Below are 17,831 nucleotides of genomic sequence, written 5' to 3' on the forward strand. Positions count from 1 at the left end.
GGTGGGGGGAAGGGGGCCGCAGTGACAGTGCGCAGCCGCCATGAACAACAACTGTGGCGTGCAGCTGGATAGCAAAGTTTAATTTGAATAAAGAAATGATTTTGCGAGCCGCAAATTAAGAATGGCGCGCAGCCCCCATTGTTCAAGCTGAAAGGCGGCATGCTAGTGAGCATCAAAGGTAACAAAAAAATCAACACTGCCAGGAGATGAAAATAGGAGGAGGGCGTAAGAAAAGTAAAAAAGCAAACCCACCAGAGGAATGTTTGTGTTTGCAGGGTGGGGGTGGGCTGATAATGTGGGGGAGGGGGAGATTGCAGACACCCTAGGCATGGAGGAAGCTATGTGTGAACAGAGTTGGAGAGAGCAGATGTCATTGGGAGGGAGAGAATTAAATCTCACGCGGAGGATGTGAGAAGGGACGGAGTTTATGATGTTTAGAGAGAAAGGGAGCGAGCTAAAGAGAGCAGCCGGCCAGATATCCTAGAGTCGAGCACTGAATAGGGAGTCTAGGCAGGGACAAAACTAAGCATTGCATGAAAAGAGGAATGGGGGTACCAGCATTCTGAAAATAAAGAGAGCAGGATATCTCGGTCTCAAAAAATGAAAGGGGGGAGGGGTAGCGTGAAGCTCGCAGCCGCGGTGCCTTACGTAGAAAGTGCCCAGGTCATGACCACATTAAACAAATACATGCCGATTATACTTATAAGGTCCCAAAAGCGAGACCTATTGGCTATGCCAATGCTTGTTTACAGTGGGCCAGTATTGATATCTCTGGCGTGGCCTGCTTACATTTATATCTCAAGAGGACTTTCTCCATCCAGAGCGGTAGGCAGCAGCTTTCCCTCGGACCTCCCCGAGACAAGTGGTATCAGTCGGCATGGACACGGGACTGCGCGGTCACAGCTTATAGAATCACTGTGTGCTCTTCATTTTACTAAAGCTTTATAAACGCGTTGCCGTTTTGTTGCATGCAAAACAATCGTCATATTTCTAGACCAAACGTGGTCTTCTTTTAATAACAAAAAAGTGGTTACCGACTTCAACACGCGCGTCCAAGGTGGCCCGCGCTCAAAAGGCACAAAGTAAACATTTTAAAATAAAGAAATGATTTCGTGAGCAGCAGCGTCTCTTTCTCCTGAGGGGCAGGGGGAAGGGAGCGGCGGTGAAAGTGTGCAGCCGCCATGAACAACAACTGTGGCATGCAGCTGGATAACAATAATTTGAATAAAGAAATGATTGATGCGGCATGCTAGTGAGTATGAATAAGAAAACAAAACATGCCCGGTCCTCTTTTAATAACAAACAAGCAAGCACTAGACAAAAAAATGCCACACGACCCATGTGCCTTCACGTACACAAAACAAAAACGCAAGCCTACACATGCAACCTTTTAAAAATTAAAAATTCGCCACAAAACCTACGTGCCTCGAAATGCAAACAAAAAATGTAAACGAAAGTGTTAGACCTGGCACCTTGGCGTGAGTTTCCCTTCCACTTTTTGATGGTGTGCCTCGATGTTTTGCTGGTGTTGTCTGCTCAGGGCACTGCGCCACGGCTAATCCGTGCCGCAGTGCAAGTGCTCCCTGGGTAAAGTGTACCTGTAATTGATATTCATGATTGGTTTATTGGATTCACTGTCAGTCCCCAGTAAAGTGCACCAGGAGTGCCAGGGCTCGTGAATGCCAATGCTGCTAGTGGGCCTGCAGCGCTGGTTGCGCCACCCACAGAAGCGGCCTTGTAAAATGTGTCTAGGGTCTGCCACTGCAGAACCTGCGTGCAGTCTGGTACTGTCATGCTGGCTGGGCAAGTGCACACACTTGCCAGCCTCCAAACCTACCCTTTGCCTCATGTTAGTCACCCCTATGGTAGGCCCACGGGCAGGGTGCATTGTAGGTGTAAGGTAGGACAAGCCCTGATTGTGTGGCATGTCCTAATAGTAAATTACAGCCATTTTCGTTTTTCACTATTGAAGGCTACCTGCTCTCCATAGGCCAGAATGGGCTGCTGGAGTCACTACACGCTGTGACCCCAGTGGACTCAGAGAGCATGGTAGGATGTCAAGTTTAGTATGCCTGAACTCAGAATAATAAAATACTTCTTGTAGTCAAGTTTATTTTAATATCCTGGGTTTGTAAATACTACTTTTAGAAAGTTAGTATTTACTTGCCTAATCATTTCAGCCCGCCTCTGCTGTGTGTGTATCTGACTGTCTGGGCGATGTGAGTGACAGGGCTGGGGGATGACAGGTGGTGAATGGCAGGAGGACACCTTGGTGGGAGGTGGGAGTGCCCCTTGGACTCTGAATAGGGCAGTGCTCCACCACCACAATGCTGGCTCCGCCCCCTGGGGAGCGACTGACGACTCAGCCTGCACCTGGCCCCGGAAGGGCGAAGCACTGTCAACAAAGTGCTCCTGGCGGTACTTGTCCCATGAATGCTGGCTCCACCTCCTGTGGAGCGGCTGATGTGCCTGCCCCTCACACTGAAAGCAGAAGTCAGAGTACCCCCCAGCAAAGTGCTCAGGACTGAGAGCGGTTATGCAAAGGCCCCCCTGGCCTGGAAGAACAAAAGAAATATGGTATAAAAGTAGGAGCCTGGCTCCTAAGAAATCAGAATCCTGTTTTACCACAAAGAACCTCTGCCCGACTAGAAGGAGAAGAAGACGCTGGAAGGACTGGCCTGCTGCTTGCCTTGCTGAGAAAGGAGAGGAAGAGACTTGCTGAAAAGACTTTGCTGCTTTGTGCTTTAAACATTCTCCAAGGGCTTGATCTGAGCTTGCCCCCTGAACTGAACCCCAGGGCCAGTGGGTTCTTTGTGCCTTTGCTCGTCCTGAAACTCGAGCCGTGTGTGCATCCAGCTGGAGAAAGACTGCGTCCCTCATCGCCCCCTCCTAGGGCCGTGACACTCGGGAGCTTGCCTGCCTTTGTCCCCGTGAGAGCCTCGTTCCGACCGGAGTCGCTCTCTGTCCCCGGGCTAGGCTACCTGCTCCTCTGCCACCGTCCGCTACTGGAGCGCGCTGAAGCGCTATCGCCCCTCCCGCCGGAATTCCTCTCCGACGATTGTGATCCCCGCCGGGTCATCAGCTGCACGGACCGTGCCCTGTGACCCCGCTTCGCTATCCCGGACTGAGACCAGGCCGCGCCGCCCCCGCTGTGGAGACCCCCGCACCGCCGTGCTGGGATCCAAAGGTGCCCCCATCATCGTCGAGTCGCACCATCCCGTGCCGACTCCCAAAAGCAACTACACGTTCCTTAAGAGTTCCAGTATCGGGCTCGGGGCCCGCAACGCCTTATTTCCCCGTCCTCAGGAATTGATCGTGCCAGAGGGCCGTGCTGTCTTCAAGAGTCTTCCTGGGTGAGTGAGAGCGAGTGCCTATCTCCGTCCTCATCCCTGGGATCTCGGGCCCTCTGACAGACGCCCTGTAGCCCCCACCGCACCGCCAGCCTGTCTCGCCTCCCGGCCTGCCTCCGAGCCGCTGGGAAGAGCCGTACGCGGCGCAGGTGTGCTCACGCCCGATGCGTGAGCCGCGGTATGGTCCGGGCCGATTTTCTGTAAGTACTGGAACCACAAGTAACATTTCCAAGAGACTACAAAGTATCCATTTGAAACTGCGAACAAAGAACATTTGCCTGCTTTACAATCTGGTGGCATAAAGAAAAACGTTTTTGGTCTTGTGATAAGTCTGCTGAGATATATATATCTATTTTTACATAAAGAGCGTATTTTTACATATCCAAGCCTGGTGTCCATTTCTGGGGGGATTGATGTATTTACTGTGTGTACGGTTACAAATGCTTAACTGACTATCGCCTGGAGAATAGCCTTGGCTGCTCACGCCACGCACCTAGAGGGTGAGCAAGGGTCATTCAAAAGGGGTTATCCTGCGCCCTGACGTAGAGGAGAGGGTTCCTGCTTGACACAAGGGCAACCTTGCGCCAACCAGAGACTCCCAAGTCTAACATTGGTGGCAGCGGTGGGATTTCGAATTTGCATTTGTGATTTGCATACAGTGAATTATTAATCACCAGATAGAGAGAGCAGACCAAGTAACGCAGCCACAGGTTTTTATTTTTGAACTTTGTTGAGACGTCTGCCATTATTGCAACCATGCCTGGCTCACTCCCTGCTGGAAGAGCACTCTCTGTGATTTCTGGAATGGATGAGGTGGATTGGGAGGGACTGGAAGGCTACACGATAGAGCAATTGAAAGGCTACAGTGTAAAATTCAGAGTTCCCCATACTGGATTCAAGAGGAAGAACCAGTACCTCAAGGCGTTGAAAGCCTGGAAAGAGTCAAGAGACCCACAGAATGCGGGGGACATCGTCCCACCCGACAACCTTGGGGAGCCCAGCAGAGTCCTGTCACCAGAGGAGCTGGCAGACAGGGCAGCAGACAGGGCGCATGCAATGGAGATGGCAAAGTTGGCAGAACAAATGGAAATGGAGAAGCAGAAGTTGGCCTTGGAGGCACAACAACACCAAATGGATCATGATCTAAGATTGAAGGAGTTGGAGCTGAAGGCGAAAAGTTTGGAAACAGCTCCTTCTGGTGGCAGCACTCCGCCGGTGCAGGTAGAGTCCAAGGTGTACATCCCCAAAGATGTAGTTAAGGAGTATTTTAGGAAGGATGACATAGGGCAGTGGTTCAGGGCCTATGAGGTAGCCATGTCTTCACACCGGGTCCCTGAGAAAGACTGGGGAGCGGGGTTGTGGGGAAGGTTCCTTGCTGAAGGGCGTGACACACTTTTAGATTTGCCCCTAGATCTCCAGGCCTCCTATCCCCATATGAAGGAAGCTTTAATGACCAGGTATGGGCTAACTCCTGAGCTATATAGACAGAGGTTCAGGGAGACTAAGAAGATCCCTGAGAGTACGTATGTGGAGTATGTAACTTTTTTTTGCAGAGCGCTGGATGGTTGGGTGAAGGGTAGCAAAGTGAATGATTATCAAGGGCTGCTTGATTTAATTGCATGGGAGCACTTGTCCAGTCAATGTTTTCCTGAGCTACGCCAGCACCTGATTGATAGCAAGCTGTCCAACCCGAGGAAGCTTGCTGAGGAGGCGGACCGCTGGCTCAGCACCAGGGTCCACAAGGGTCAAGTGGGAGACTCCGCCAGAGGTGGGCAGGTTCCCCAGCAGAAGAGTGGGGGGGACAAGGGTAAACAGAAAGGGTTCCAAAAAGGCCCCCAAAGTAATTCCCCAGGGAACCAGCAGAAGGGTTCTCAGCCTCCCCCGCCCCCGCAGCAGAACGGGGCCCCGACAGGTAGGCCTGTTCCAAAGGGGACCTTCAATTGTTACAGATGTGGTGACCCGGGTCACATTGCCACTGATCCTAAGTGTCGCCTGTTTGGTAAGACAGCACCCACTGGTGCTCCACCCCGGCAAGTAGCTAATGTTAATTTTGGGGAGGAGGTAGCAGTCCAGGGGGGTGAGGGTCCTGCGCATATGACCCTAGTCTCGCTAGGAGACAGTGAGATGGTCCCTGAAACCTACTTACCCTCTAACACTAAGAAATATGGGCAAGTAATGACCATCAATGGAAAGAAGGTTGAGGCTCTTAGAGATACAGGAGCCAGCGTGACCTCGGTGAGGCAACACCTGGTGTCTCAAGAGCAGGTTGTACCCCATGCCTACTGTAGGGTTGTCAATGCTGACAACATAGAGAGTCATTGTCCAATGGCTCAAGTTCCCTTTGAGTGGGGGGGGGGTCTCTGGTACTCTACAAGTCGCTGTGAGAACTGACATGCCTGTAGACTGTCTGCTAGGGAACGACCTGGAGAGCTCCCCTTGGGAAAAGGTGGAGAAGACCACGCATCTGAGGATGGTGGGTCTACCCGACTGGGCGTGCGTGACAACCCGGTCAATGGCAGCCAGTAGGGGTGTTGAAAGGGTCCTAGAGCCTGAGGGAGAGGTCCAGGGACCGGCCTTAGGGAGAAGGCGCAGGAGGCGCGGGAAACCGGCCCCCGAAGTTCCCACGGCCCAGGAGGAAGCGGACCCTGAGGGGGATGCTCTGGAGCCTACCGTGGAACAGATTGCCGAACTGGGAGACCTACCTGAGCTGACCCATTGGCAGCAAGAAGGAGGCCCCTCCAGGGAGGAATTCTGCAAGGAGCAGAAAGAATGCCCTTCTCTCGTGGGTATGCGGCAGCAGGCTGCAGACCAGGCCAATGGTGTTCAGGCCAAGACACACTACGTGTACTGGGAGAGTGACCTCCTGTATTCAGAGCCTAAGGCTGCTGAACCTGGGTCAGCCCTTGTGCTGGTGGTACCCCAGAAGTTCAGAACCTTCCTACGGGGGCTGGCTCATGATGTGCCTTTAGCAGGACATTTGGGGATGGACAAGACCTATGACAGGCTTGTCACCCACTTTTACTGGCCCCAAATGCACAAGAATTCAGATTCCTACTGCAGGACCTGTCAGACTTGCCAGGCAAGTGGTAAGAGCGGGGGGAAGCACAAGGCTCCTCTGCAACCCTTCCCCGTGGTCGGTACACCATTCCAGCGAGTGGGTATTGATATTGTTGGGCCTCTGGACCCCAAGACAGCCCTGGGCAACAGGTTCATCCTGGTCTTGGTGGATCATGCCACCTGGTACCCTGAAGCCATCCCTCTGAGGACAGTGACGGCCCCAGTGGTGGGACGGACACTGATGGGAATTTTCTCCAGAGTGGGATTCCCTCTAGAGGTGGTGAGCGACAGGGGGACCAATTTCATATCCACATATATGAAATCCCTGTGGAAGGAGTGTGGGGTAACTTACAAGTTCACCACTCCTTACCACCCCCAAGGAAATGGGTTGGTTGAGAGATTCAACCGAACCCTCAAAGGCATGATCGTGGGCCTAGACGGTCCAATGAGGCGTAAGTGGGACGTCCTCTTGCCATGCCTGCTCTTTGCTTACCGAGAGGTGCCACAGAAGTCTCTAGGGTTCAGCCCCTTTGAGCTTCTGTATGGTCACCCGGTAAGAGGACCTCTGAGTTTGGTAAAGGAAGGCTGGGAGCAATCTCCCAGGAAACCTCCCCAGAATGTATACAGTTACATGCTGGCCTTCAGAAACCAGACTAGGCGATTCAGGCAACTTGCTGAGGCAAATCTGGAAGCCAGCCAGGAAGAGATGAAGCGGTGGTACGACCAGAATGCCACTCTGGTAGAGCTTCAACCTGGACAAAAGGTGTGGGTCTTGGCCCCAGTGGAGCCTTGTGCACTTCAGGATAAGTGGACAGGTCCATTTGAGGTTGTGGAGCGCAAAAGTCCTATCACCTACTTGGTGGACATGCAGTCTCCCAGGAACCCTTTGAGGGTCCTTCATGTTAACCGCCTTAAGCCCCACTTAGAGAGGACCGAAGTGGGCATGCTGCTGGCCACTGATGATGGAATGCAAGAGGAGACTGAGCCTCTTCCTGACCTCTTAGTAGCCTCTGAGAAAGATGGGTCAGTGGATGGAGTTAACCTCTCACCCACCCTGACGCCTGAACAACAGGAAGATTGCCGCCACTTGCTGGGACAGTTTCCCGATAGGTTCTCCCTGGTTCCTGGTGTCACAGATTGGTGCGTCCATGATGTGGACACAGAAGACAGCTTACCTGTGAAGCACAAGGCTTACAGGGTAACTGACAGGGTCAGAGCTTGCATCAAGGAGGAGGTCTCCAAAATGCTTGCTTTAGGGGTGGTTGAGTCCTCCAGCAGTCCTTGGTCCAGCCCCGTGGTCTTGGTCCCCAAAGCTGCTGCGCCGGGAGCCACACCTGAACTCCGGTTCTGTGTGGACTACAGAGGACTCAATTCAGTAACTAAGACTGACGCGCACCCCATCCCCAGAGCTGATGAGCTTATTGATCGGATAGGGGCTGCCCGGTTCCTCAGCACGCTTGATTTAACGTCTGGGTACTGGCAGATCGCCTTGACCGATGGGGCCAAAGAGAGGTCAGCATTCTCTACACCAGATGGGCACTTCCAGTTCCGGGTCATGCCATTTGGAATGAAGAATGCCCCTGCCACCTTTCAGAGGTTGGTCAACCAGGTATTGGTTGGGCTGGATGAGTTCAGTGCCACCTACCTGGATGACATCGCCGTGTTCAGTGCCACCTGGCCCGAACATCTGCGCCACCTCTGGGAAGTGTTGATGGCTCTGCGCCGAGCAGGCCTCACGATCAAGGCGAGCAAGTGCCAGATCGGGCAGGGTTCCGTGGTGTACTTGGGACACCAAGTGGGGAGTGGCAAGGTAGCACCCTTGCAACCCAAAATGGAGACCATCCTGGCTTGGGAACCCCCCAAGACACAGACCGCAGTGAGGGCCTTCCTGGGGCTCACTGGGTACTACAGGAGGTTTGTCAAGGGCTATGGAACGATCGTTGCGCCCTTGACAGAGCTGTCTTCCAAGAAGCAGCCCAAGAAAGTGATCTGGACTGACACCTGTCAGAAAGCTTTTGACACCCTGAAGACTGCCATGTGCACGGCGCCCGTGCTCTTGGCCCCTGACTTCTCCAAGGAATTCCTAGTGCAGACAGACGCTTCAGAGCATGGTGTAGGGGCTGTTCTCTCACAGATGACTGAGGAGGGCTGGGACCAACCCGTAGCCTTCATCAGTAGGAGGTTACTTCCACGGGAAAGTAGGTGGAGTGCAATTGAGCTAGAAGCATTTGCTGTGGTCTGGGCGCTGAAGAAGCTAAGACCCTACTTGTTTGGGTCTCACTTCCGAGTTCAGACAGACCACAGGCCCCTCAGATGGTTAATGCAAATGAGGGGTGAGAACCCAAAGCTGTTGAGGTGGTCCATCTCCCTACAGGGTATGGACTTTACGGTGGAACACCGTCCTGGCACCGATCACGCCAACGCTGACGGTCTGTCCAGGTATTTCCGCCTTAGTGATGAGGAACTCCCTGGGGAAGGGTAGTTCTCCCCACATTTCAGCTGGAGGGGACACGTGTTAGACCTGGCACCTTGGCGTGAGTTTCCCTTCCACTGTTTTGCTGGTGTGCCTCAAATGTTTTGCTGGTGTTGTCTGCTCAGGGCACTGCGCCACGGCTAATCCGTGCCGCAGTGCAAGTGCTCCCTAGGTAAAGTGTACCTGTAATTGATATTCATGATTGGTTTATTGGATTTACTGTCAGTCCCCAGTAAAGTGCACCAGGAGTGCCAGGGCTCGTGAATGCCAATGCTGCTAGTGGGCCTGCAGCGCTGGTTGCGCCACCCACAGAAGCGGCCTTGTAAAATGTGTCTAGGGTCTGCCACTGCAGAACCTGTGTGCAGTCTGGTACTGTCATGCTGGCTGGGCAAGTGCACACACTAGCCAGCCTCCAAACCTTCCCTTTGCCTCATGTTAGCCACCCCTATGGTAGGCCCACGGGCAGGGTGCATTGTAGGTGTAAGGTAGGACAAGCCCTGAGTGTGTGGCATGTCCTAATAGTGAATTACAGCCATTTTCGTTTTTCACTTTTGAAGGCTACCTGCTCTCCATAGGCCAGAATGGGCTGCTGGAGTCACTACACGCTGTGACCCCAGTGGACTCATAGAGCATGGTAGAATGTCAAGTTTAGTATGCCTGAACTCAGAATAATAAAATACTTCTTGTAGTCAAGTTTATTTTAATATCCTGGGTTTGTAAATACTACTTTTAGAAAGTTAGTATTTACTTGCCTAATCATTTCAGCCCGCCTCTGCTGTGTGTGTATCTGACTGTCTGGGCGATGTGAGTGACAGGGCTGGGGGATGACAGGTGGTGAATGGCAGGAGGACACCTTGGTGGGAGGTGGGAGTGCCCCTTGGACTCTGAATAGGGCAGTGCTCCACCACCACAATGCTGGCTCCGCCCCCTGGGGAGCGACTGACGACTCAGCCTGCACCTGGCCCCGGAAGGGCGAAGCACTGTCAACAAAGTGCTCCTGGCGGTACTTGTCCCATGAATGCTGGCTCCACCTCCTGTGGAGCGGCTGATGTGCCTGCCCCTCACACTGAAAGCAGAAGTCAGAGTACCCCCCAGCAAAGTGCTCAGGACTGAGAGCGGTTATGCAAAGGCCCCCCTGGCCTGGAAGAACAAAAGAAATATGGTATAAAAGTAGGAGCCTGGCTCCTAAGAAATCAGAATCCTGTTTTACCACAAAGAACCTCTGCCCGACTAGAAGGAGAAGAAGACGCTGGAAGGACTGGCCTGCTGCTTGCCTTGCTGAGAAAGGAGAGGAAGAGACTTGCTGAAAAGACTTTGCTGCTTTGTGCTTTAAACATTCTCCAAGGGCTTGATCTGAGCTTGCCCCCTGAACTGAACCCCAGGACCAGTGGGTTCTTTGTGCCATTGCTCGTCCTGAAACTCGAGCCGTGTGTGCATCCAGCTGGAGAAAGACTTCGTCCCTCATCGCCCCCTCCTAGGGCCGTGACACTCGGGAGCTTGCCTGCCTTTGTCCCCGTGAGAGCCTCGCTCCGACCGGAGTCGCTCTCTGTCCCCGGGCTAGGCTACCTGCTCCTCTGCCACCGTCCGCTACTGGAGCGCGCTGAAGCGCTATCGCCTCTCCCGCCGGAATTCCTCTCCGACGATTGTGATCCCCGCCGGGTCATCAGCTGCACGGACCGTGCCCTGTGACCCCGCTTCGCTATCCCGGACTGAGACCAGGCTGCGCCGCCCCCGCTGTGGAGACCCCCGCACCGCCGTGCTGAGGGTCGTGGGCCGCGCCTGCACGCACCCGCTGACGTAGGATCCAAAGGTGCCCCCATCATCGTCGAGTGGCACCATCCCGTGCCGACTCCCAAAAGCAACTACACGTTCCTTAAGAGTTCCAGTATCGGGCTCGGGGCCCGCAACGCCTTATTTCCCCGTCCTCAGGAACCGATCGTGCCAGAGGGCCGTGCTGTCTTCAAGAGTCTTCCTGGGTGAGTGAGAGCGAGTGCCTATCTCCGTCCTCATCCCTGGGATCTCGGGCCCTCTGACAGACGCCCTGTAGCCCCCACCGCGCCGCCAGCCCGTCTCGCCTCCCGGCCTGCCTCCAAGCCGCTGGGAAGAGCCGTACGCGGCGCAGGTGTGCTCACGCCCGATGCGTGAGCCGCGGTAGGGTCCGGGCCGATTTTCTGTAAGTACTGGAACCACAAGTAACATTTCCAAGAGACTACAAAGTATCCATTTGAAACTGCAAACAAAGAACATTTGCCTGCTTTACAATCTGGAGGCATAAAGAAAAACGTTATTGGTCTTGTGATAAGTCTGCTGAGATATATATACCTATTTTTACATAAAGAGCGTATTTTTACATATCCAAGCCTGGTGTCCATTTCTGGGGGGATTGATGTATTTACTGTGTGTATGGTTACAAATGCTTAACTGACTATCGCCTGGAGAATAGCCTTGGCTGCTCACGCCACGCACCTAGAGGGTGAGCAAGGGTCATTCAAAAGGGGTTATCCAGCGCCCTGACGTAGAGGAGAGGGTTCCTGCTTGACACAAGGGCAACCTTGCGCCAACCAGAGACTCCCAAGTCTAACAGAAAGTTAACGTGAACAATACAAAAACGCATGCAATAGTAGTGAGTTGACTTGAACAATAGAAAGACGCATGCAGTAGTAAAAGAAAAAAGTGCCTAAACTTAATATAAAACCCATCGTCTCACGCTGCCAGTAAAACATCCAGTCCAGGTGGGCGTGGCCTAAAGTGGACAGGATGGCAAGCAGGAGGGGCTAAAGACGCTATAATGAAATCAAAAAACTGAGTTTAACTTAAACAGTGACGACAAACGACGCACGCCAATCAAAAGTACAGGCGGAGCAGAGACACAAGACACGAATCCGTATTGATTCCAAGAGGCCCTCGCATGGCAAGTGCAACGCATGCGTGCTGCTAACGCCAGGTGAGACCTAAAAAGGGAGGAGGGACTAAAGGACGGAATGTTCCTTAAGAAAGAGGAAGAAATGTAGAGCTGAGGAGAGGAGTGGCAATAGAGGAAAGAGAAGAAGACTAGAGCTGAGGAGAAGAGTGGCAACAGAGGAAAGAGGAGGAGACTAGAGCTGAGGCGAGGAGTGGCAAAGGAGGAAAGAGCAGGAAACTAGAGCTGACGTGAGGAGTGGCAACAGAAGAAAGAGGAGGAGATGTAGAGCCGAGGAGAGGAGTGGCAACAGAGGTGTTAGAAGGCGACCTCAGAGGGGCCCGGAGGGGGCCCTGACTGTCCTGAGACCAACCCTCGAGGTATCGTAGCCGGGCACTGGCGGGAGACTCCTCAGGGGAGGAATCTCGTATCTAGGATCGTACACTCGGCACCACACGACAAAGAGACACCACACCGAGAGTTCTTAAGAGCAAATCTTTATCAGATCGGAGTGGTAAGATCTTTATGATCAGCAAGGCAATATATATACAAGTAGAGCGCGGGCTCACAAAGTCTTGGAGGGGGGTTAGGAGGTAGCGGAACAGTCTTTGGGGGAATGGATCAAATGCAGGAGCGTATCCGGCGCACAGCTCACAATCCTCGAGCTGGGGGTTACGCTTGTCGTCGTGGGGTCCGGCGGGACCAAGGGAGTCTGGGGGCGCTGCGAGATACTCAGCAGGCTCGAGTACAAGTTCGGAGGTCTTACGATCTTCAGGGCGCCGCGAGTCACTCAGCAGGGCTCAAGCACAAGTTCGGAGGTCTTACGATCTTCAGGGAGCCGCGAGTCACTCAGCAGGGCTCAAGCACAAGTTCGGAGGTCTTACGATCTTTCAGGGAGCCGCGAGTCACTCAGCAGGGCTCAGGTGTTTCCAAGGCGAATCTGCCGGACAGTCCCAGGGCACCCCTTGTTATAGGGCGACTCCTCTTTGATGTCCGGAGTCTGTGCAGGCAGGGGTCTTGTCACCTGGGGGTCGCTTGTTGGGGGTTTCCTGCCATTGTCCTTTGATCCTTTCAGGGCCGGGTCGGGAGGAGCCCCAGACACCCAGCAGGCGTGGAGCCAGCCCTCGGGGAGGCCGGCGGGTCGATCGAAACCCACCTTCCCAGGGAAGCGCAGAGGTGTGATGGAAACTGCTCCTCCCTTTCTCATCCCAAGGGGAGCGTGATGTCCTCCAGCCGGAGTGGCGCCTGTAAGCTAGGGTCGTGCTGGGGCCGGGCGGCCATCTTGGTGCATGAAGTGGGCACGCGGGCCCGGGGTGGCCGAAGGAGGAAGGCCTACGGACGGGGGAAGTCCGGGTCGGGTGTGTGTGTTCTGGTGGGAAGGATCGGCCAGGCCAGGGGCTCGGGGCTGGTGTGAGGTGCAGGGGTCAGGTCTGACTATGTTACGATGGCCGGGTCTAACACGCGTCCCCCCCAGCTGAAAGCCGGAGAGAACTACCCATCTTCTTGGGGGTTCTCTTCGCTGAGGCGGAAGAATCGGGAGAGGCCATCGGCGTTGGCGTGGTCCGTACCAGGGCGATGTTCCACGGTGAAATCCATCCCCTGGAGGGAGATTGACCACCGCAGAAGCTTGGGGTTTTCTCCTCGCATCTGCATGAGCCATCGCAAGGGGCGATGGTCGGTCTGGACCCTGAAATGGGTGCCGAACAGATAAGGGCGTAGTTTCTTGAGGGCCCAGACTACTGCGAACGCCTTGCGCTCGATGGTACTCCATCTCTGTTCCCGGGGCAACAGCCTTCGGCTGAGGAAGGCCACGGGCTGGTCCAGACCCTGGTCATTTACTTGGGAGAGGACGGCCCCGATGCCATGCTCGGAGGCATCAGTTTGTACCACAAACTCTTTGGAGTAGTCGGGGGCCTGGAGGACGGGGGCCGTACACATGGCCGTTTTCAGGGCATTGAACGCCTCTTGGCAGGCAGGGGACCATTGTACCTTCATGGGCTGCTTCTTGGACGTGAGCCCCGTGAGGGGACCGACCAGGCTGCCGTAATTCCGGATGAATCTCCGATAGTAGCCCGTGAGGCCCAGAAAGGCTCGGACCTCTGTTTGGGTAGTGGGAGGTTCCCAGGCTAGGATGGCGTCGATTTTGGGCTGTAGAGGGGCGACCTGCCCGCTTCCGACCTGGTGCCCCAGGTAGGTTACCGAACCTTGCCCAATCTGGCATTTGCTGGCTTTCACGGTGAGGCCCGCCTGGCGTAGGGCGGTTAGCACCCTCCGGAGGTGTTGGAGGTGCTCGCTCCATTCGGAACTAAAAACTGCGATATCGTCGAGATATGCAGCGCTGAATTTTTCCAGCCCGGCCAGGACTCTATTTACCAGTCGCTGGAAGGTGGCCGGGGCATTTTTCATCCCGAAGGGCATTACGCGAAAGCGATAGTGCCCATCCGGGGTGGAGAAGGCGGACCGCTCCTTGGCTCCCTCTGTGAGCGCAATTTGCCAGTAGCCGCAGGTGAGATCGAAGGTGCTGAGGAACCGTGCAGCTCCGAGCCGGTCAATGAGCTCGTCGGCTCGGGGAATGGGGTGGGTGTAGGAAGGTGGATATCTGACTATGGTTACCCCCAACTTTTTGCCTAGTGTCTAGCTGGTTTTTCGACTTAGTTGGCCTGAGATCCTGCCATTCAGGGTCTCAGGCTGTCTGCTCTCTCTTTAAAATGGACTCCATGTACCCTAGGTACATAACCAATTGGTAAGGATCACCTTATTGGACCCTGTACAGTGTACCCTAGGTACCCAGGGCATAGGTGTACCCTAGGCCTCCCAGGGGCTGCAGCATGTATTATGCCACCCTTGGTCTGGCCTTCCAATCAGACACAACTGGCTGATCACTCAGCTGGGGCAAGGTCGTGTAATCACCCCTTGCTTAGATATAGTATGCCTATATCTACCCTTATATATAGACACATGTGTACCTATCAGTCACTCCTATGGCAGGCCTTAACAATCCTGGAGGCAGAGTGCTTGGTAACATGTGAGATGGTGCTCTAGCATGAGCTGAGCCTGTCTGCAGCTTTCGGAACCATGTCCTTATAGCTGTTCTATGATATAGCCTACCATACACTCTTAAAGTGCCTTATAATCTTAAACGGTTATGGTAACTATGGTTTGGCTTTATCAAAACATGTTGTGTAAGGTGTCTAACACTTTGGGATAATACCCCCATACCATTTCTGGTGATGAGGATATTATTCCTCCCTTCTAGAGGGAGAGACATGTTAAAATCCTACTTTGCTGTTTAACTCTAACCAAAGCCTCAGCATCACAAAATGGATGCTGCTGCCACAGACACGAGTCTGACCCCCTGCTGCTGGGAGTGATCCTGGCAAGGGAGGCTTGGACAATAGGTTTCCTGCTTGGGGAGGTGCTAGCACCTCCCCAGACAGACTTTAGTGTATTGGGGCAGGGAGGGCTGAAAGGAATGAGACATGCCTGGGGCACACAAGGTGTCCCATGCATAGTCCAGTTCAAACCGGTGCTGGGGCACTCCAGCCCCAGTCCTAGCGCGAAACTGGACAAAGGGAAGGGGGTGTAACCACCCCCCTCCCAGGTCCCACCCATAAGGCGTGACCTAGCAGGTATCCCAGCCCCCCAGATTAGTATAAGAGTGGGAGTTGGGCCTCAAGACTTTAGATTATCCTGAACCTGCAAACTTGAACAGAAACTCTGGACCTTCGACATTCGACGAAAGAAGAAGACTGAAGAATCTCCCTTGTGGCCAAGGAGTGGCTACCCTGTGCAAACAGGCACCATCAAGAGACTACCCTTTGCTTTGCCCACGTTCTACGAGGAACCGACTGCAGAGCCCGACCAGAGCCTTGACTTCCAGACTTCTCCGACCCTGATCCACATCCACAGCAAAGCTGAGATCCGTGGAGGCGACGAGCGACGTGGGACCGGCTACCTGGGAAAAGTGGCTAGTAACTTAAAGCGCAGCTTCTGAGGCACCCTCGAAGTTGTGCACCGGGGATTGAGAAGCCCCAACCCCAAGCACCATCTGCACCGAAGATCAGCCCCCCACACTCCACGAGTCCTGCGTGGGGCCCTTCTGCATTTTCCTGCTTGCCGCGTCTGTCCGGTTGCTTGCCCGCTGGCTGGTGGCCTTTGTGACGACGCACCCTGAAATCTTCTGCGCTGGTTTGGCTCCTCCAGACTGGCTCCCGCTTCTCTGCAAAGAAGAAGCACCCCAGACCTTCCTGGTCTGCACCAGAAGCAAGTCCTCCGTTCTTCGTGGGTTCAGCTTGCCAAGGCTTGGTGAGTCCTAGTCCAACTTCGACGCCGCCGACAGCAAGAGCCTTCGTGGGACAGCTCGCCTCCTGGTCCTGGTCGTCCTCGACGCTTCCTGGTCCTCCTGGCTGCAGCGACAAGCTTCACCTTCACCTGCAATCTTCACGACATCGCCTGGTTCCTTCCTGGTTCCACGTGGTCACTGGCTAGTGACCTTGACTCTGTCCCTTCTGCTTGCAGGTTTCCTCTCTTCTTGATCCCAGCGTTGGGATCCACCGGACACTCTTCACTGACTGCCTGTCAGCATCTTTCTTTAGGCATCCATAGGAGTCGACGACGAAATCCGACGCATCTTCACCCCTATGCACCCACAGCCTGTGGGCTAGGTAACTTGGGTACTCCGGTGCTCATCAGGATAGTGACTATCCTAGTGTCTAGTTTTCCAGTCTCAACTTCCTAGCTACTCCAGAAGTGTCCTAAATCTATCGTTTTCTAAACTGTACTATTGCTAGTGACTTTTACGCATTACGCGTGAGTGTTTCCACTCTGCACACGAATCCCGTGGGCCTCCCACTTCCTAACTAACGCTAGTGTAGTGTAGCCCCAGCGATTCCCTAGGCCTAGGCCTATTCTATTTCCGTGACAGTGGTCCTTATACCACTTACTTAGTATATGGTTTGCGTGGCCCCTAGGGCCTAACTGTATTACTTACCTGTGTGACTTAATGTATGCTTAAATAAGACTGTGTTGTACTTACCTCTAATCTCATAAAGAGTGCTGAGGGTTTGACTAGAATAAATACACTTTATTTTATATATATATCTGTTGTGGTGTCCTTTCATTTGGTATTCAAGGGATTATATATGGTATCACAGCTGGCTTCACATGCCATTCAGAGTTTAGCCTAAGACTGCTCTTGTCCATGCTACCACTAGGATAGCTGGTCTATAAGGTTGACTTTACAACCAATCACCATAAGGGTATTTGGACTGATATAAGGTGTACACTAGAACTAGTGACATCATACATCAGGCCAACTTCTCACATTGGTGAGCAGCGGTTGGGATCTGAGCTTGCTGTTGTAATACCATTGTAATCTTGAGATACTAAATTGAAAGATCACACAGATATTGTCTAGGTACATATAACATAGATTATAATACTTAAGTCCTACTGGACTTAGTAGTTGTAGGTTGAAGGGAGTAACACACCCTGACTACAACTACTAGAGAGGTTTAGTAGATACAACTAGTGTAGGTAGGTGCACACACCACACCCTCACTAGAATCATGTCCCTGAATGGAGATCACACTGATGCTCCCTCAGGAGAGGAGAATCCTAGACAGGTTCCCTCTAGATATGATGCATTCACTTTCCAGGAGATGAGACAACTGTGTACCTCCAGGAGATTAAAACAGGGTTCCAACCCTACCCTTAGACAGCTAGTGGAGCTTCTGGAGGCCTATGATGCTGAAAGAGCTGCCAAGTATGGTGCCATAGCTGTAGATAAGGGTCTACCCACCACAGAGGAGTCAGATGGGACTTCAGATGAAGAGGTAGACAGCCAGGGCCAAGTAGGTAGACTTAGCCAGGCTAACCTAAGCTTACATGGGAGTTTGCATGGGGTCCCCCCATACAGACCCCCAAGTGGGCTTAACCAGAGAAGCAGGAGGGACAGATCCCCTTCAAGGGAATCCATCCACTCCCATGTCTCTAGCATCTCTAGTGTTTCCTCTCACAGGGGAATGACTTCCCCTGAGAGAAAGGAGCATGA

At 53.4% G+C, this 17,831-nt stretch overlaps 1 protein-coding gene across 18 annotated transcripts in view; it reads right to left on the reverse strand.

The window, feature by feature from the left end:
• The window catches only part of NR1H3 (nuclear receptor subfamily 1 group H member 3), a 475,049-nt gene that overhangs the window by 432,533 nt on the left and 24,685 nt on the right, over nt 1-17,831 (reverse strand). The gene's annotated exons all lie outside the window — the stretch shown is intronic.

The sequence above is a fragment of the Triturus cristatus genome, chromosome 3_1 (assembly GCF_964204655.1).
Source record: "Triturus cristatus chromosome 3_1, aTriCri1.1, whole genome shotgun sequence".
NCBI lineage: Eukaryota > Metazoa > Chordata > Amphibia > Caudata > Salamandridae > Triturus > Triturus cristatus.